The 21,704-nt window shown below is 40.3% G+C and overlaps 1 long non-coding RNA gene across 1 annotated transcript; it reads right to left on the reverse strand.

The window, feature by feature from the left end:
- Positions 1-11,511: 11,511 nt before the first annotated feature.
- On the reverse strand, positions 11,512-16,569 carry LOC147368985 (uncharacterized). Its single transcript, XR_015167050.1, has 2 exons — positions 16,126-16,569; positions 11,512-15,088 (listed from the first exon to the last, which is right to left on the reverse strand). It is a non-coding gene; the product is annotated as an uncharacterized LOC147368985 (long non-coding RNA).
- Between the last annotated feature and the right edge of the window lie 5,135 nt (positions 16,570-21,704).

Consider the following 21,704-nt stretch of genomic DNA (forward strand, 5'->3'; position numbering starts at 1 on the left):
TGGAGTTTCCTTAAAAAACTAAAAATAGTGTTACCATATGATCCAGCAATCCCCTCCCTGGGCATATATTTGGAGAAAACCATAGTTCAAAAAGATAACATGCTCTATAATATTCAAATTATGGCAGAAAGCAAAGAAGAATTAAAAAGCCTCTTGATGAAAGTGAAAGAGGAAAGTAAAACAGTTGGCTTAAAACTCAACATTCAGAAAACTAAGATCATGGCATCAGGTCCCATCACTGCATGGCAAATAGATGGGGAAACAATGGAAACAGTGAGAGACTTCCCTTTTTGGGCTTCAATATCACTGCATTTGGTGACTGCAGCCATGAAATTAAAAAACATTTGCTCCTTGAAAGAAAAGCTATGACCAACCTAGACAGCTTATTAAAAAGCAGAGATATTACTTTGCCAACAAAGGTCAGTCTAGTCAAAGTTATGGTTTTTCCTGTAGTCATGTATGGATGTGAGAGTTGGACTGTGAAGAAAGCTGAGCACCGAAGAATTGATGCTTTCGAACTGTGGTGTTGGAGAAGACTCTTGAGAGTCCCTTGGACTGCAAGGAGATCCAACCAGTCCATCCTAAAGGAGATCAGTCCTGGGTGTTCACTGGAAGGACTGATGCTAAAGCTGAAACTCCAGTAGTTTGGCCACCTGATGCAAACAGCTGACTCTTTGGAAAAGACCCTGATGCTGGGAAGGACTGAAGGCAGGAGGAGAAGGGGATGTGAGAGAATGAGATGGTTGGATGGCATCACCGACTCAATGGACATGAGTGTGAGCAAGTTCTTGGAGTTGCTGATGGACAGGGAGGCCTGGCGTGCTGCAGTCCTTGGGGTCGCAAAGAGTCGGACATGACTGAGCAACTGAACTCAACAACATTCAAAGCAGCACTATTTATAATAGCCATGACCTGGAAGCAAACTAAATGTTCATTGACAGACAAATGATCCAGAAGATGTGGTTCACATATACAGTGGAATGTTACTCAGCCATAAAAAGAATGAAATAAGGGCATTTGCAGCGGCATGGCTGGACCTAGAGAGAGATTACCATACTAAGTGAAGTCAGCCAGATAGAGAAAGGTAAATATATGTTATCATTTATATGTGGAAGTTAAAAAATGATACAAATGAACTTTAGAAAACAGAAACAGACTCACAGACATAGAAAATAAACTTACAGCTGTCAAAGAGAAAGGGCAGGGATGGACAAATTAAGAGTTTGGGATTAACAGATACAAACTACTATATATAAAGTAGATAAACAACAAGGACCTATTGTGTAGCACTCAAATATTTAAGGGAACTATATTTAATATCTTGTAATAACCTATAACAGAAAAGATTATACATATAGCTGGATTACTTTGCTGCACACCTGAAACTCACATAACATTGCAAATCAACTATACTTCAATACAAAAAATTATTTTTAAAAGACTAAAAACAAAAAACCTTTGTAGCTCAATTGTGAGGAAAAGTCAGGCAAACATGGCAATCTAATAAGAACAGTTACTTAGAAGTATAGAAATAAAATAAATACTATACATCTGAACACAAAATCTGGAAGCTTCTTTATGACTAAAAGTGCTTAGACACTTGAGAAAATACTGTATCTACATATATCACCTTACTGTAGTCTAAGAAATTTAATTTTTTTCTCATGCTGCTTCAAAAGTTGCTCAAATGTGTTCAAGGTTTGAAAGGCAAAAGACACAGAATATGCTTGGAGAGTGAAATAATAACCTTACAGGATGTTTCCAGAATGCTCATAAAAGATTATTTGTATGCATCTGTTTCAGGGTCCCAAAATAGAATATAGTTTTAGTAATTCTTCTAAAGTTCAAATATCATTAAGACTGGATAAGAATCAGTGAAATTATTTTAAGAAATAAAACTTAAACATTAGATGAAAAAATCCTAAGAAAAATATTAGCAGATGAAACTTTTTCTAAGACTGCAAGGTTAATTTAACATTAGAAAATCAACTACAGACATTCATTACAGTAACAGAGAAAAATCATGTGCTTATCTCAATAATTCAAAAGTATTTGACAAAATGGAATACACATTCATAATAAAAACCTCTTAAAGAAGGAAAGAACTATACTTACTATATACTGATAAAGGGTATCTATAGTAAACATCACATTTAATGGTGAAAAGTTCACAGCATTTTCTTTTAAGTCAGAAACAGACAACGCTGCCTGCTATTAAAAATTCAGCCTTACTACAGAGAAATTTAGGCAAGAAAAATAAAAAGTATAAACACTGGAAAGTAACAAAACTATATTCCATTTATAAAACCATTGTGTAGAAGAAAATAATCTATACAGAATTAAAAAATGCCTAATACAAAACCAATATACAAAATCCAATCACATTTCTATACTCTAGCATTAAATATTAATAGTTAAATATAATTTTTGAGAGATGCCATTAATACATCTTCAGAAGCATAGAGATTATAAGAGTGAATTTAAATGATGTATAAAACTCCTGTGAATAAAATTATAAAGCTTTTTGAAAATATGAGAAATTAAATCTTATATTCATGGATTGAAAAGTTCAACATCACATAATTGTCAGTGTTCCTTAAATTCAACTTGATTGCAATAAAATTCCCTAAAGTTTATTTTCCTATGAAATTGAGAAGCTGACTCTAATTTTTATATGGAAAATCAAGGAGTCAAGGGGAAATTTAACTTTATAGATAGCACCATTTACAATGAAACAATAATTGATTCAGTATGGTATCAATTTAGGGACAAATTGAGCAAAAGAACAGAAAAAAAAGTACATACATACTTAGTTTATAACAGTAGTCATTGCATTTCAGGAACTTTTCAATAAATGATGCTGGGACTATCCGTATGGTAAAAAATGAAATTGTGTCTATACCTTATGCCACATATGAAAATCAATTCCAGGTGAATTAAAGACTTAAACGTACAGGGTAAAATCATAAAACTCTTAGAAGACAATATAAGAGACTATCTTTATAAGCCAGGATTAGGTTTGGTTTTCTTAAATAAGACTCAAAAACCCCAAGAACTATACAGACAAAGTGATAAATTAAACTTCATTAAAACTAACAACCTCAGTTCAACGTTTACCATTAAGATAGTGAAAGGACATGCCACGAATCAAGAGAAGATATTTGTAAAATACATAACAAGAGAAATGGGCAATGGAAAAGAAAACAGGCTCCTCACAGAAGAAGAAATCCAGATGGCCAATGAGAACATGGCCTTCATAAAAATACCTCACTACTGAGTAACTCAAGAGCAAATCACAGTAACTATCCATTTGTTACCACTAAATGGGCAAAAAATAATAATAATCAGATACAATCAAGTATTGGTGAAGGGATGCACAATTTATATCTATATCTATATCTATATCTATATCTATACTGTATGTTCGGAGAAGGCAATGGCACCCCACTCCAGTACTCTTGCCTGGCAAATCCCATGGAGGGCCTGGTGGGCTGTAGTCCATGGGGTTGCTAAGAGTCAGACACAACTGAGTGACTTCTCTTTCACTTTTCATTTTCATGCATTGGAGAAGGAAATGGCAACCCACTCCAATGTTCTTGCCTGGAGAATCCCAGGGACGGGGGAGCCTGCTGGGCTGCTGTCTATGGGGTCTCACAGACTCAGACATGACTGAAATGACTTAGCAGCAGCATACTGTATGTTAGTGGAAGAGTAAATCCATACATTCAGTGCAGAGAATAATTTGGCCTCATCAGTAAATAAAGATGTACAAACCCAGTAATTCCACTCCCAAGAGAAATTCTACAGTGATGACCAGGAAAAATGTATAAAATCTTTATAGCAGCAGAAACTGGATATAATCCAGATTTCCACTAACAACGGAATGATGAAAACAGCAGTGAATATAAGTGAATCATATACCATGCTCCATGCAGCAAAATGGCTAACTCTTAGGAACACAGTGTCATATGAAAGCAAGCCAGAAAGAATATGTATAATATGATTCTATGTATATAAAGTTCCTTTACCAACAAAGGTCCGTCTAGTCAAGGCTATGGTTTTTCCTGTGGTCATGTATGGATGTGAGAGTTGGACTGTGAAGAAGGCTGAGCACTGAAGAATTGATGCTTTTGAACTGTGGTGTTGGAGAAGATCTTGTGGTGTTGAGAGTCCCTTGGACTGCAAGGAGATCCAACCAGTCCATTCTGAAGGAGATCAGCCCTGGGATTTCTTGGGAAGGAATGATGCCAAAGCTGAAACTCCAGTACTTTGGCCACCTCATGCGAAGAGTTGACTCATTGGGAAACTCTGGGAGGGATTGGGGGCAGGAGGAGAAGGGGACGACAGAGGATGAGATGGCTGGATGGCATCACTGACTCGATGGACGTGAGTCTGAGTGAACTCCGGGAGTTGGTGATGGACAGGGAGGCCTGGCGTGCTGCGATTCATGGGGTGGCAAAGAGTCAGACACGACTGAGCGACTGAACTGACTGACTGATATAAAGTCCAAAACATGCAGAAATCCTTAAAAAATTATTATTGTTTTTTTACAGAAGGACACACATAGTAAAATTACATATTAAAATTGTAGTGAAAGTGTTAGTCACTCAGTCGTGTCAGACTCTTTGCCACCCCATGGACTGCAGCCAGCCAGGCTCCTCTGTCCATGGGATTCTCTAGGCAAGAATACTGGAGTGTCCCTATTAAAATCAGAAGGGGCTGCTAATTGAAAAAAAATTCAGATGGGAGGAGATGGGGACACTGGATTAGAGTGGAGTTCAAAGATCTTGAAAGGCAACACTTATGTCCTTATACTACATATTCATTGTATCATTATTCTTCATACTTTACCTGTATTTTAAATATTCTTATCAGCTTGATAGTCAAAGTTTTTAAAAAGAGATATTAGCTGTAGCGATCTTTACACCGATTAAACCTAGCTTGTGGTTTTTAAGATATTTTCCTACAGAAATCGTTTCCTAACATTAATATTGGAATAGAAGTAAAAAATAAACCCTCATTATCCCAATAAACATGACAGAAAATCTTCAAAGAGAAACAGCAGGCAGAGGAGGAGAAAGAGGATAAAATAATCAGCCTCCACATGAAGCCAAAAGTCTCCCCTGAAAAAGGAGCAAGAGAGATACAGATCCCGCCCCCCATACCCCCTTGCCCCTCCCCCTCCAGGCCAACAGCGCCTTTAATTCCATGATAAGGCTGTAAATTCTCTTTGCTGGCCTGGAGTTCAGTGTAAACACTCCAAGACCCTGAGGGACCACAGAGAGAGAGAAACAGCCACGCTCTGACGGCTTCTCCTCTGGGGGGAGTGCTCACTATCAACTGTTGAATCACAAAACCCAAACTCTCCGCATCTATCAAGGGATAGAGTGCGTCTCTGGGGCGGGCAAGGTATCTGGCGCTGGGGGAGGGGGGCCGGGCCAGGCCGGCAGGGTCCCGGGACGCCCAGCAGGGCGCAGCCACAGGCCCGTCCCCCTCCCTCCTCCTCCCCAAGGGCCTCGACTCCACCTCGCAGAATAGCTCAGCACCTTCCTCCTCCCGCATCTAACTGGCCTAGATGAACGAAAACATAGATAATATTCCCGAAGTGCCACTTGGGGAATGAAAAAGGAAGACGCGCTGGCACGAAGTTGATAGATACTTCTTTCCACCTTCACGTGGCAGATGAAAGCACAGCTTATAATTCAAGTGGGTGTCTTGCGATTCCTTCCCAAGAAGGAAACACACGATGTGTGCGCGGCAAGGAAAGCTCAGCCGCTTGGGGGAGAGCAGCCTGCTTGCCCTCTACGGGCAGAGCCAGCCCCAAACTTCTCAGATAGCAGCTGGCAGTAACAGCCCAGGCTGTCAGCCGCAGCTCTTAAAGCTGATGGATATACACGATTCTTGTTGGGGATGGGGGGCGGCGGGGTGGGGGTGTTGGGGTGGGTAAGTCTGCCGTTAATGACTCCTGGAGTATTAGCTCAAGTGTTTTCTTTTATATTAAAATAAAAGATGATTTAGGAAGGTTTCCCATGGCTTCTCAGTAACTTAGGCCAGTTTATAGTTCTTAAATCAACTTTATCGAGGTATAATTTACATACAACACACTGCACTCATTTGGTGTATGGTTTTAGGAGTTTAAACTGTGCAGCTAACCATGATGAAGATGTAGAACATATCCAGCACCCTTCAAAGCTGCCCTGCCCCTCTGCCACCATGGCCTGTCTTCACTGCCCTGGCCTCAGGCAATTGCTGATCTGCTTTCTGTCACTATAGATGAATTTTGCCATTTCTAGAATTCCAAATCAGTGCCATCAGCCAATATATTTTTAATTCGCGTTCCCCCTCTCTGATAAACTGTTTTCTGAGGTGCTTCTCTTGATTCTTACTTTTCAAAATGGCACTTTTTGCTTTTGCTCTCCCAGCTGGTTTTTCAAATTTTAGTACATGCACTGCTAAAGGGAGTGTTTGGGGCCTGATTTTAAACTTATAAACCAGAAAAGTTGAAGATTTCTAAACTGAAGTGTAAATATGTATGACCCACACAATTATATTAAAAAAAAACAAAAACAAAAACCACTTCCATCCTAGCTGTTCCAGATGAGGTAACTGGACAGGTTGCCCAACCCCATAACTGTGGCCGACAACAAGTGTTGCTTCTGGGGGAGTGTGACAATTTACAGTCATTTACAATACCCATGGGTAGAACAACAACAAAAAAAATGCTGGTAGATCAGCCAATTCTGAAAACGTGAAACATAAAAACCTGACAATTATAATCATTGATGAAAATCTCCTCTCTGTTCTGTCACTGTCGGGGACCACAGAAGAAGGTGGTTTCTCTCTTGACATTTCTAAGATGATTTCTGAGAGGCAGGGAAATTTGGGATAATATAATTGTTTCTATTAATCGCCAACTATATCCAGTTCAGAAAAAATAGAATCCTTCTGACAGTGGGCAGTGTTAAAGTTCCCTCTCTAAACAACAATATCTTCTTAAGCACAAGGCTTTTTAGGAACTCAGGGCCTCACTTGTCCCGCCAGGACAATTTTCACCTTTCTCCTGTATCTTCCAGGCCATTAACTTTGAGACTTTGCAAGGCTACAATTCACACAATCATAGAACTTCATCCACGACAGCAGAAAAGGAGAACACAGACTGTTTTCCTGCCTTCTATTTTTGTGACCTACCCTATCTATTTTAATGGCAATTAAACTCTGGTGCCCTCTCTTATCTCTGCTAGCTAAATGTATTTAATTCCACCACTCCCATGGGGAATAATCCCAAATCTAAAGCCTGTGCTGTATTAAAGACCCATAGAATGCTTAATCAGAGCAAACAGAGGATTTGGTTTGTATAAACAACAAAAGCTCATGTCTTTTATGTCCAGAGAGCAGGACTAAAAGAAGAAAATGACAATAAATCATTTCAAGAAACAGCATAATGTAAATGTTGTATGTTTATTTAAAACTTCATACGATCATTTGTCTAGAGCTGCAGCCCAGCTTCAGAAAATGACTTGCCATAATGAGGTTCGGAGGCGAGTAGCATTCAAGAGCCAAAAGACATATTGCCTCCTTCCCAAATGGGCTTATGGGAAAAATGATAAGCTCTTAAGCAGAACCAAAGCTTCTAAGAGAATAATGCAACAGTGACACATACTTTGATATTTTTGGTTTCGTTTTGCCTTTTTAGCAGTTTTTTGTTAAGGTATTGGGTTACACAACAAGCTGAAATAAGAGTAAAAGGATGTGACTTTTAATCCAAGTTGATATCATCCTTAAGTTTACTTTCAGTGAAAGGAAATAAGACTAACCACATGAGTGGGCTGGGGCTGGGGGAGGATCTAGTTGTCTAGGAGCAGCTTCCCCCTGTGTTAGCTGTTTATGAAGAGGATGTGTTCAGGGATTTAGAGCTGGGGCAGGCTCTGCCTTCAGGCTGCCTGGGTGTGAATTCTGACTTGGCCATTTGTCAGCTGAGTAACTTGGGTAAGACTTCTTTATCCCTCAGTCTCCTAGTCTGTAAAATGGGATAATGATAAAGGCACCGACCTCAGAAAATTATTGCAAAGATTAAACACACGTGGAGCTTGCTTAAACAGTGTCTGACTACTAATGAAGAACAGTTGCCTTTCAAAGGAGAGACCCTCCACATGTCTCTGGACACAGCATTAAAAAACCTGTGGTTTCAGTAGAAGGTGACGACGGGTAGGGGTTGAAGAAAAGAAAGTTAGTTACTTGGCTCTGTACCCCCAAAGACCATGTTTCCTGGAGAGAGGGAGCAAAATTATCCTCAAAAATGTTTCTAATGTAAAGTGTAAATACAATTCTATTTCCACGTTACCTCAAAACCACCACATATGAGAGTAAATCTTATTTCCTAAGTCTACATTGTCTTTTAAAAAAACAATAATTTTATTTGCTTTTGTCTGTGCTGTGTCTTCATTGCCGCGTGTGGGCTTTCCCTAATTGCAGTGAGTGGGGACCACTCTCTACTTGTGGGGCACGCGGTTCTCATTGCAGTGGCTTCTCGTTGCAGAAACATGGACTCTAGGACTCAGGCCTTCAGTAGTTGTGGCACGTGGGCTCCACCGTTGCAGCTCCCAGGCTCTAGAGCACAGGCTCAGTACTTGTGGTGCACAGGCTTAGTTGCTCCCAGGCAAGTTGGATCTTTCCGGATCAGGTATTGGGCCCACGTCTTGTGCTTTCACAGGCGGATTCTTTTAACACTGAGCCACCAGGGGAGCCCTGCATTGTCTTTTAAGGTGTGCATTCTTTTCTTGTTTAGAATACCATGGGACCAGTTTGGCCATTCACCCCCCTCCAGTACTCTTGCCTGGAAAATCCCATGGACGGAGGAGCCTGGTAGGCTGCAGTCCATGGGGTCGCTGAGGGTCGGACACGACTGAGCGACTTCACTTTCACTTTTCACTTTCATGCATTGGAGAAGGAAATGGCAACCCACTCCAGTGTTCTTGCCTGGAGAATCCCAGGGACAGGGGAGCCTGGTAGGCTGCAGTCCATGGGGTCGCTGAGGGTCAGACACGACTGAGCGACTTCACTTTCACTTTTCACTTTCATGCATTGGAGAAGGAAATGGCAACCCACTCCAGTGTTCTTGCCTGGAGAATCCCAGGGACAGGGGAGCCTGGTGGGCTGCCGTCTGTGGGGTCGCACAGAGTTGGACACGACTGAAGTGACTTAGCAAGCAAGCAAGCTTGGCCATTGTGAGCTTTAATATGCTGTGGGTTGTCATAATGGTGGCACATACACAATCACTTATAAAGCCTGGTTTCTGTAAGGTTCAGAACACTCATTGTATGGATGAACTCTTCAGTCTGACTACAGTTGTATCTTAGAAGCTGGATTCGGCTGCTCACAATATATCCTTGACAGTTGATGTGGCGAATTTTCTTTTTTTCCTCATGGATTTATTTGAAGAGTGGTGGTGGGAAACCCTGCCAAACTTTCTACCCTAGAATAACCAATCAGAGAAGGTGGTAGATGGTAGGGAGTTTGTTTTATTACATAGATGTTGATATATAGTAATGTTTTCTGTGCTCACACATTTCAAAGAAATACAGAGAAATTCTGAGGACATCATTGATCACTAATTATGAGAACTCATTCTTGGAAAGGAAATTGATCTGAATGTACAATGCAACCTCAAAAAACATCAATTTTGTACTTTGTTAGACTATTAATAAAAATTCCAAGGGAAAGTGATGTTTCATCAGTCTCAAGTCCATCAAATCCAGTTCTTCTAAATCAGAAAGGTGAAGCTATTACAATGCTATGATATGGCATTTGCAGGTAATGGCCTTTTTCTCATTTTTTTCAGATAAAGTAATAGTATGTGTGTGTATCATGGTACAGTTCTTGTCTAGATAAATAAGGACTCATTAAAAAAGTCAACTGTTATTCAGTTAAGAGCAATGTGTCATTAATGATAAATATTCCCACTTAATCCAGGATATTCCAACCCTGTTTTTGAGACACCGAAGCAGTAAGATAACATGACTGGTGTCTTGGTTTTTCCATTTTCCTTTAGTTTTCTTGAATTTGAAAAGGTGAGGTTTTCTTATAAAAACCCAATCAGTATTTTTATTTGTGTTACAAGCTTTGAGAAAGCTAAATTGTCAAGTCACTACCTTTCTGAGGCTTATAATCCAGAGGCAGAGATAGAGAGAGATAACATGGGATATTTTACAAGAAAAGATAAACTCTTTAAATTTTTGAAGAGAGATTTCACTGTCTTTATATGACAAATTCTTCATAAAATATATAGAAATATTTGCTGGAGAAATTCAGAGGAGAAACTCTCCTCCTCGGGAGAAAGTCAGTGGGAGAGAGAAGCAGAACTTTGCCTGAAGAATGGGAAGGCGGGAGGAGAGGAAGTAAGGGCCAGGCGCATGCTTCAAGAGCTGTACATTCATCGACTCAACAAATGTTAATTGAGCTTCTACTAGATGCCATGTACTGTGCTCATTCGTGAGGGACGGAGGACACAGGCTGAACGAACAGGTCCAGGCCCTGATCTCAGAGCTGTTGCAACCAAGACCACAGGCCCCAAATGGAGCTGCTTTCACTAAGCCTCAGGACACCAAACTGAGAGGTACCATTCCAGCTCTCCCAGAAATGGAACCTGGGTCACCGCCCCACGGAAAGGAAAGGAACTTTGCAATAACTGACTTGATCTTTTGCCTGGTTAGCTTCCTTGTTCCTATTCCATTCTGACTATAAAAGTCTTTCATTTTGTACAGCTCCCTGGAGCTCCTTTTTGTCTGTTTATACTGAATTCTGCCTGATTCAAGCTGATGTTTGCTCAAATACATTTTTTAAACATGCCTCAGTTTCCTTTTTAGCAGAGTTTACAAAGAAAAACTTTCATTTTTAGAAATATTTGCATTACCAGACTCATTTAAATGCCTACTTTAGATTGTCCCAAGTAGGGAGACAACTGTTAATCCATTTTCTCTCCCCTCCTCTCTTTCTGATCCCTGTCCTCACTCAGGAATGTAAGTCTTCATGAGGTCTCTCCCTTTCTCCCTATTAGAGAATTGTTTTTATGAACAACTGGATACATTCATATGAAAGATTGAGAAGACCAAAGGTCTCCTTTGGGAGATGTATTTTAACAGAAGACTGAGTCGCAGCTAATGATGTAAATCCAGGTACCAGCAAGATCTCCCAGAAGGCAATCTTGGTGTGAGGAGGTGATGGGGGGCGTGGGTACAGAAAGTCTTCCTCTCCCCTCAACCCTGCAACCACATCCCCAGGCAAATATACCTACAAGTACTGATTTATCAAAGCTCTGATATTACTTTAAAATTGCTGAAGCTTTTACAATGAGTCAATTTGTCAACTAATTCAAACTATTTCTCTGAAGTCATTTAAATGAAAACAAAAATAAGAGTGAAATCTTTGAGCAGCTTTCTTCTGTTCATACACCTTGTAGATCTAGTCACTGATTTCTTCTCACTCTTTGCTTCTTTGAGCATTTTATTATCCTTTAATTTGGGAACAACTTTCAAATTAAAGTATCCGTAAGAGATTATTTTCAGTATTTTCCAAAAGTAAGGGTCTTTAGTAAAGTTATCTTTGGTAGAGATTCTGAGGAGGAGGGTTTGGAAGGTTAAGTTTCAATGTGCAGGAAGTAGTGTGTGGTAAAGAATTAGGGCCTGTGGTTAAATTGACCTTGATTATATCTAAATTTTACCACTTAATAAACTATGGCTTTGGATAGTTTCTTTACCTTTCTCAGTGGCAGCTTTCTTATTTGCCATATGTGGATAATTATAGCCTGTCTTATTAGATTGGTATAAGAATTTGATCAATGAATGCATAGCACTGATGAAGTCCTTACTAATTAATCATTACTGAGTAGTCATTCTTTTATGTAACAAGTGTTTATTTCTGACTAAGTGCTGAACTTTGTTTCAGAACTGGGATACCGAAGTGAAAAAAGTTCCTGTCTCAAAGATTGTGTTCTAGTTGGAGTTCCCATACAATCAACACATAAATAGGTAACATGTCAGGTAGTAAGTGCTATAAGGAAAACTGGAGCCAGGGAAGGAAAGAGAAGGCTGGTTGGGAAGAGAGGATTTCTTGCAACAAGGTCAGGGCAGGTCTTTCTGATATTTAAGCAGAGTCCTGCCTGGGTGAAGGTAGTGAGCCCTGGGCAAAGTCAGGGAAAAGAAAACAAAAGCACATAAAAGAGAGTTTGAGGTCAGGATCACAAGATTTGAGTCTAGGAGCCCCAAGATTTGCTTTCTCTTTGCCAAGACCACTTTTGAGTGATTCTGTGTCATTTGGTGCAACATTTTTTTTTAAAATGCTGTTTAATTTCCTCAGTTATAAAATGCAGACTTCACTACATGTTTCCTTGAAGTTTTTGGGAGGACTGAAGAGACAAAACCTGGGATGAGCCTGCAGGAATGAGCCCCAAAGTCACTCCACAGAGCTGTAGCCATGCTTGGAGGAAGATGCTGCTGGGGGAGCAGTCAGGCTGCCCCCCAATTCCACCCCACACCTGTAGAAATCTGCACCAGTAAAAGGATGATTCTGCTTCAGGTGCCCTGCTAATGTTGGGACCCTCCTCTGATGAGGGTTATCTTCTCCAGATCCTGAATCTGGAAATGTCCGGATCATTTAAAATCCCCGTTGGCTTGTATAAAAGCAGGTGTTATGAGTTTTCCTGGTGCCTCAGAACAGACTAGGATGTGGTTTTCAAACCTGGGCAGAGTATTGCTGGAGAGCACTGGCTGACTTACACAGGTCAATCATGTCAAGTCATTCCACAAAGGTCAAAACTGTAACATCTAATTTATCTACAATCCACACTAGATGTCAGTAATGCCTTCCAAGAAAACTCATTATCTGTCTAAATCATAAATATGTCAAAACCAGCATCAGCTTCTAGTATTATGCCAAGCATATTCAAGCAAGAGGATGGAGCCTCTCTTATGTAGAACATTATTCAATCTAGCCATCATTTACTGAGTTTCTCTACATAATGCCACTCCTGGAATAGAACCCCGGGCCTCACAGGGGTCTTCAAGAGGAGGAACTTTGCAATCACACAGCATGGTCAGTGGAAAGCATTCAATGCTTTGGAACATCTGGGACCAGGGTGGGGACAGAGATCCCTGAGAATCAGGACAGAGGCCATAATTGTGTTTACACAAGGGTCCTGCCCACTAGTATCTATGGCCTAATCAATACCCTGCAATTTGTCCAGATTAAGAGTCCCTCCTCTTAATAAGTGATGAAGCAGGAGATAGGCAGAGAAGACAAGATCATAAAGTATTCCGAAGAGCAGAAGAGGGCTGAGAATGCTGCCCTGTTATCACTGCAGGGGTGGTGGCAGGGGGTGGGGGATGGGCACCTGGGGAAAAGAAACATCCCATAAACTGTGATCCTCTGGAGCCGCCCAAGTTCCTCAAATGCAGCAACCTAATGCAACATCATAAATAAGTACTTACACATTGCAAGCTAGTGGTACCTTGGGCATGGTACCAAAAGTCAGAGATTCCAGAAGCCTGGAGCAGAAAGCATCCCCTCTAGTGGCAACATACCCTCATCACTGTGATAGACGAGTTCCAGGCCCTGGTAAGTTAAATCTGTGCTATTTTACAATAGCAGTTGTTTTTTTCTGCTTTACATGACTTGTGCTTATTGACAATGCTTTTTATGATGATTACTTTTACAGTCAGCTTCCCCACAGCATGGGTGCTTGAGGGTTAATAAAAGCACACAGTGACTATTTTCAACTATTTTCAGATTTGTAAAGTTTTTCTGGACCATTTTATTAAGCTTCATAGCTGGGACTCGGGATTTTTTTTTTTTTTTGAATGGTTTTTATACTTTGAAAATGTCTTTCCACACACAGTGTAATGGGAAAAAAAATCCCCACAAATAAGAATTCCCGCTGCTGCTGCTGCTAAGTCACTTCAGTCGTGTCCAACTCTGTGTGACCCCATAGACGGTAGCCCACCAGTCTCCCGCATCCCTGGGATTCTCCAGGCAAGAACACTGGAGTGGGGTGCCATTGCCTTCTCCAAGAATTCCCACTGGCAGGTGCTTTAACAGCTCTAAAATTATAAAGCCAAGAGCTCATTCTCATATCTTTAAAAATGACCCAGGCCTGGGGGCCCCCTATTATTGTTTTCTTGGTTCTATTAATAGATTTCCTTAGCTGGTGCCCTGCAATGTATAAGTACATGGCATGTTTTTTTGGAAACACTAACACTGTTTTGGAAGTTTCTTTTTCTTTCTTGCAGACTTGACATTACATGTTTGATCAGAAGTAATCATAATTTATACTTTTTTTTGGATACTAGCTACTTGTTTTAGTTTCTCAGAGTGGGGAATGTCAGTGCAGAGAAAGGACTATTTGTGAGTTAAAACCCCTTGAAACACAGAACACGTTTGATACTTGAAAACTGTTCCAAAAGTCTGTTTGGTTTCCCTCTTCAAAGTGGGCAAATGCAAGCTGAAAGTGTTTTGTATGAAAACCCCACTGCTGTCTGTCATCTCCTGGGCTTGATAAACACAGATGAGAACTGAAAACTTCTAGCTCAGCTCTGCAGCGTCACTGACAACCTCTCAGTCCATCCCGGTTTCCAAGCAATTCATTAATTTTTTGAAAAATCTCTACACATAGCTCCACATTCAAAAGGCATAAAGAGCCCACGATAAAAAGCAAATCTTTTACACTAGTGCCTTAGTCCTCCAATTTCCTAGTTTCTTATGTGTTCTTATAATAATATTCCACGCATATAAATAAACATTGGTGACCTACTTTCTCTGCAGTTTTAAATCTGCTTTCCTCACCGCACGGTATATTTTGGAGGACGTATCTTCTTAGCACCTATAACTCTACGGAAGTCTTTTTAAAGGCTGCTTAGTGTTCCTTACGTAATCAACAGGTCCCCTTTTGATGGACATGGAGGTCATTTCTAGTCTTCTGCTCTTGTAATCCATGCTTTGGTGAAACCCAGTTCCTAGGGCGGGACAGACCTCTGGAAGCATGGGGAAAAGGCACGAATACCATAGAGAAGCTGTCCTGCTTCCAAGGGGAGAGGAAGCCCTGGAAAGTGAAGACACGGCACACTTGCTTGGATGCTTCATATTTTCAGCTATGCAGCTGCCACACCAACACAGTTTTCAAATAAAATAATTTCACTCTTTGTGACCTCCAAAACATATAGTAATTTGCTCCTAAAGCCAGGAAGGTTTCATCCCAGTGCAGATTTCTAGTGAAAATGATGATGTTCGCATATTTTTCATTTATTTCTCTCATTTTCCTGTCCTTGCATGGTGCTTAATATGCAAAAATCACCATCTTCACAGCTACCCAAGCCAATTTTACATGCTGTTCAGAATATTTCAAATAGAAAATAAATTGCTTCTACTTTTTAAAATGCAAAATCATACCACCACCGAAATAATCTTGCCTCTAATATATTGATAGAACCTGAATCTAATCAAGTCTCTAATTAACAAATTATAGAAGAAACTGGGAGAAAGGATTGAGTTCATACCCTGAAGAAATATGCAGCCAAATCAGAACACGAGGTGGTCTGTAAGGCAAGTATTGCAGCTTTTTCCATAAATTTATATCACAGAAAAGGGTGGAGACCCAAGTATATTCTAGAATAAGAGAGACTTAGGAGAAATAACAACCACATACATGAACTGAATTTCAAATTTGATTCAAACTGTCTGTAAACAAACCAATTCCTTCTTTGAAGCAATTGAGAGAATTTGACTATGAACTGGGTAATAAATAATAATAAATTATTGCTAGTTTAATTAGGAGAAATAATGGCCTGGTGATATATGCTTTAAAAAAAGAAAAAAGAAAAAGCCCTCAAACAGTGATGCATACTAAAATATTTATCAGTGGAAGGATATGTCTGGGAATTGTTTTAGAAGAGCCCAGGAAAAATCATTCAAGGAGATAAATGAAACATGATTAAGAGAAATTATTGTTAGTTGTTGAAGTGGGATGTGGGTACCTCAAATTCACTATATTATCCTTTGAATTTTGGGGTACTGCATTAGTTCATTAGGGCTACCATAACAAAATACCATGGTTGGCTTAAACGCCAGAAATTTTCTTACGGTTTTGGAGATGGAAGTCCAAGATGAAGATGTCTACAGGGTTGGTTTCCTTCTGAGGTCTCCCTCCTTGGCTTGTAGGTGACCGCTCTCTCTCTTCACCTGGTCTCTCTTCTGGGACTATCCCCTCCTTTCTTATAAGCACACCAATCATGATCGAATTAGAGCCCACTCCCAGCGACCTTAGTCACCTCCAAATACACTCTCCAAATACAGCCACACTCTGAGGCACTGAAAGTCAGGACTTCAGCACATGAATCTGGAGGTTATTCAGTTCATGAAGATGTCTGTGGACATTTCTACAAGAAAAGGCTTTATAAGTAAAAAAATGTTAGCTTGTATAAGAGGCAGTTTACCATGGGTAGCTTTCTGGCTAATCCACAAGTAATGTCAGGTGAGCCAGATTAGCTCAAATAGAATCAAGTGGCCACTGACCACAACTTAAATCAGCTGAGATGTTTCAGTTACTTGATAAACACAACAGACCTCAAACTCTAGGAACCCAGGTTTGGAGGATTCTGTTTTATGAGTTGCAAAGATCACTCCAAGGTTGGAAAGTATCTGCACTCTGAGAGGAGCCAAGCTGTTACCTCAAAACCTGGGGTACTAGGCCACTGATGTATGGGAAGGGGTGGATTGTATGTGTGTAGCTCCCAATTGTTTTTTTAAAAAAAACCTTAAGAGACTTCTTTGGCCTTACCCTCCACTTTTTTTTTCCCCTCCTGCACTCTTTACCCCTCTCCTTCTTAAAAAGTAAACCCAATGGCCATTTGGATAAGCTTTATATTACAAATGAACAGCAGGCATCCAGACACAGACAGGTTTCTTGGTACTCTAATAAACTGCTTGTGGGTTTTCTTTTTGGAAAATTATCTTGACAGTGTATTATCAAGAGCCACGATCTAGTACTCTCACTTAAGATATATATTCTTGCCTAAAATAATAAAAAATTACACGTACAAAATGGTTCATCACAGTAGTATTTATATTACCTAAAAACTGTAAGCAACAGATGCACACTTAATGGTAAAATAGTTAAATTGTAATGCATTTAATTGCTAGAAAATTGTACAATCATTAAGTGAGAACACCATAAACAAAAACCTTGAACTATTTCTTTACTTCCTGGTACAGGGGGAAAAAACACAAAATCAGAATTCAGACAAATCTGGACAAATTTCTTGTGATATATACACAAAGAGCCAATTTTATTAGTATACAGCAAACTCACAAATCAACAAGAACAGCAAAAAAAACACAACCCAATATTTCAATGAAACAAGGAGTGAGGAGGGCAAACAATTTACAAAAACAATTTACGGAAAACATTAATGACTGACTACATGAAGCAGCGTCAAGTGCTCTCAAAGTTGAGAAATGCCTATCACAATTACAGTGAGATTCTGGGTCTTATCTGGTGGCCAAGTATTCAAGACTGAGGAGACGGTTTGAAGAAAGAGGAACTGTTGATTAATGTGTAGACTGTAGAATCCCTATAGAGCACAATTTGACAATATCATTCAAATTTTACAATCCACATTCCCTCACTCAGGGTTCCACTGCTAGTTACTCCAAGGAGACACCTACCTGGGTATATAAGGCATGTAGGCCTGAATGACTGCTACCAAATTCTTATGTGAATAACTATGATGATGGTAATAGCTGGATAAAATTATGGCATGTCTATATAGTGGAATACTATGCAGCTATAGATGAAAATGAGATAGCTGTGTTTGCTAGCATGAGATAATATTCAGAAAACTTTCTTTTGTGAAATAAAAGAGTATATATGTATATCTGTGCATTGGTATATCCCAATGGTCACAAAGTGTGTGGAAAGAGGCACGCTGGCCCCCAGCCTTTGGTTCCCTGGGGAATGAGATGTGGTTTGGGGGAAGAGTCAGCTGGGAGTCACCTCTGGTTTTCTATAATTTTATATAGAAATTTTATATAATTTATTCTTATAACACAAAAATTCAAAGTGATAGTTATAAAGGTATTAGATGATCATGGGAAATATTCAGAGTACTGAATGATAAACAGGAGAGAAACCTGAATGTGCAAAATAGTACAAATTTATATGACAAAAGGAACAGAATGCTCTCAGATGATAAGAGTTTGTGATTTGGTGATGGCATCATAGGGGAATTTTTTTTCTCTTCTACATAAATTCTCTGCCATCTGCTTGCATGGTTTTTCCCATTTTAAAATGATTAAAAACACAATAAAACAAGCATACAAATTTAGTTGACTTCAACTAAAAACCAAAAATTCATATATGCCCCAGCAGTGGGTCAGCAACGAACAGACCAGGATGAGAAGCTGGTAGTTAATCCAGAAATCTGAAGTCATGAGAAAAAGGTTCTCAGAGGCTTGTTCCTTGGCTACCCAGCCTTACTGAGGTCTCTACCGAAGATCCAGAGAACCGCTAAGTTTTATGGACTCGTCTCTTAAATACCCCTTGAGTACAGCCAGCATGGTTGATTCCCTCATTCCCATCTAAACCACTCTCATCTCTGACACAGACTATTGCCATCACCTCTGTCTGGCCTCTCCACATATTCTCATGCCTCTTTCCCAGCTAGTCTCCACAAAACCCTCCTACACGTGCTTTGTGAGATGGCCACATTCTCTGTGAGATGCTTCGTATGGAAGCCTTTATTCACAGGATGAAGCCCAAGTGCCTTGGTCAGTCCTTTAAGGGCTTATAATCTATCTACACGTTAGCCTCCTTCACACTCCAAATATTAAATGAGGAGACCCAACCAGACATTCACCTGCCCTAGGTGAATAGATAAGTAACAAGGAAGCATGGCCATGACAAGCACTAGGATAGTAATGAACAGATTCTAAGAACAGGAAGCAGCTGACCTCCCTGAGATGGGGTGATCAGGAAAGGTCTCTGGTAAGAAATAGTAAAGTTGATTCCAGAGCATTGTGGGATGAGAAGGAAGAGTAGATTAGCACCTGCAAAGTCTTTAGGCTAAAATAAGTGATATGGGAGAGAAAAAGAAAGGCAGTGTGGCTAAAAAGAGTGAGTCACAAGATGGCATGAGGTAGGGCTGGGGATTTAGGCAGGGCCTCAGTGCCATGATCAAGGAAGGTGTTGGCATGTTAGTCTAAGATCAGTGAGAAACCACACTCCTTTTATTGATGAAACTCCAGTCCCACTGGGGCTCTTTCATATCTTTGAATGGTTTTACATCAGCCCGGGCTAGGATCATCCAAACCTGATGTTCTCCTGTCTGCAAAGCTCATTTCTTCTTTTGTCATCTGGTTGACGCTAACCCACTGGCCATGCCTAGCCTCCCAACTGAGGTCAGGCCCCACCACATATTTATATCTCCTTGTATTTTTCACTGGTGGCACTTATTACAACAGAAATGAATTGATTACATGTCTGTTCATCAACCCCAAGGACTGGGCACGGGCCAGGTACTTTTAAAATACTCTTGAATAAATATACAAATGAATACATATACAAATTCATGAATATTGTGGCAGGCTTACAGTTTGTTTGATGGAGGCTAGCAATGACTATAGATACTTTAAAGTTGGAAGAGATTCAGAATCCACTTAAGCCAAGTCAGTTGGTTTACTGACAAAGGATGGGTCCTAAGACAAGAAGCCCCAGGCCCACAGTCACAAAGCTCACGCAGGAAACACTTCTGGACCCGGGGATATTTCTCACTGAACTCTGTGGCACTAGAAAAAAGTCCTGGGGGAAGTGAATTCCTCAAGACAAACTTTTTCTGGCTGCGAATAACTGACTAGGAAAGGAAAAATAATGTAGACAGCATTAGTATTTCACTGATGGATTTAGTTACATAGATTAAAGTGTCAGCTTGGTAAGGTTCCAGCATGTCTGGTCTGACACTAGTTTTAGAATGAAGGTAAAGACATCCAGAGCTGGCTCCATGACGAGTTGGGTAGCAGGGTCCCCTGGGTCTCTCTCTCTCTCTCTCAAAACCTTGGTTCGGTTTGTCATGGTGGGTCTGATTGGCTCCAGAGAGGCCCAGAGCTAGAAAGAATAACAGCGGTGTACAGTCCAGGCCCGAGACCTGTTGGCACCAAAGTGTGGGAAAAGCTCTCGCAAGGCCTGCCCACAGTCAGCCCGGTCCAGACTGAGGTTATTAATCTTTCATGTCCCCAAACACTCAAATCACAGAGTTTTGAAAAGGAAAAATAAAGTGGGATGGCTGGGAGGCAGCAGGGCAGGGTAGAAAGACCAACAGAAGGTGACTTGAGAGTCTGGCCACCTGAAGTCCCTCAGTTGGAATCAGGAGGGTTGTACCAGGTGATGGCAAAGCTGTCTACCAGCTTTATGGTTGGGTTTGAGGATTCTGAATCCCATTCAAATCTAGCAGATCTGAACACATTTGTCAGTGTGGGCAGAGCTTATGATCACCGTGTCAGACTGCCTAAATCCCAGTCTTGGCTCTATCCTGTATTTGCTGTCTGCTCTAAACCTGTGTCTCAGTTTCCTCATCTGTAAACTATGCCTCAGACAGTTGTTTGGAAGATGACAAGGGATGCTCTATTAAAGTGGCCATCATAATAAATGCTCAATCAATGTGAGCTATTACTATCACTGTCTTCTGACACAGGGAAAGCATGCCCAGAAAAGACATAAACCACAGATAGCCAACCAAAGGCTCATGATCACTTACACAGGATGGAAGATAATTCCTCACCTGTTGTCTCTACCCAAATGATGTCAAAGAAAATAATGCTCAGGACACAGATAACTAAGCAGGTTCCCAAACTATTCATATGCCTTGATCTCATTTTTGCAAAATCCCATACAAAACCCATTGTAAGGATATAGACAAAGGATAGGAAGGAGGTACACAAAAGAATGTTCGCAGCACTTTGTCTCTGAGGGGAAATGATGGAAATATGTATATGGTTTCTATTTTCTATTTTATTTCTTATTTGCCTATTTGTATTTTCTAAATGTGTTCAGCAAACATGTATCATTCTGTGAAAACTAACTCTTTGATATTCAGGTCAGAGTACAGGATGAACATAAACCAAATTTTTGTCAATGGCTTTATTATATTTATAGATCACTCATCATCTGGGACCCTGAGCCACTCTCACTTTGTATTAATACCTTTCCATTTGGAAGTTATCCATACAACTGTTCCTGGGCTTCTAATCATAGAACAAAGCAAAACCAAGACTGAACAAGTGAAGTGTCAGAGGGGAATTGAAGCATGGAAAGGGTACACATGATAATTATTTGTTAAGTGAATGAATGAATGAAATGATACTGTAAACAGATGTTCATGACAAGGCAACTGACAATACACAGAGACTGACAATGTGACTCACAGCATGATTCCAATTTTGCAGGAACACAAGGAACACCGCCCCCCCGCCCCCGACCCCGTGAATGTCTCCAGGCCCTAACAGCCTATGGGCACAATTGGAGTGACATTAATGGTAATAATTCAGATGGCACCAGCACGTGTCCCTACCTGCTTAGCAGAGAATCCCCTGAAAATAATGAATTCAGTGGATAATGAGAAAATAGAGACAAAGGTAAAAAGAAAATTATCTTTTGTGGTCATTAAAGT

The sequence above is a fragment of the Bos grunniens genome, chromosome 7, assembly GCF_055505025.1.
Source record: "Bos grunniens cultivar Pamir isolate PY7600 chromosome 7, Bosgru_T2T1.0, whole genome shotgun sequence".
NCBI lineage: Eukaryota > Metazoa > Chordata > Mammalia > Artiodactyla > Bovidae > Bos > Bos grunniens.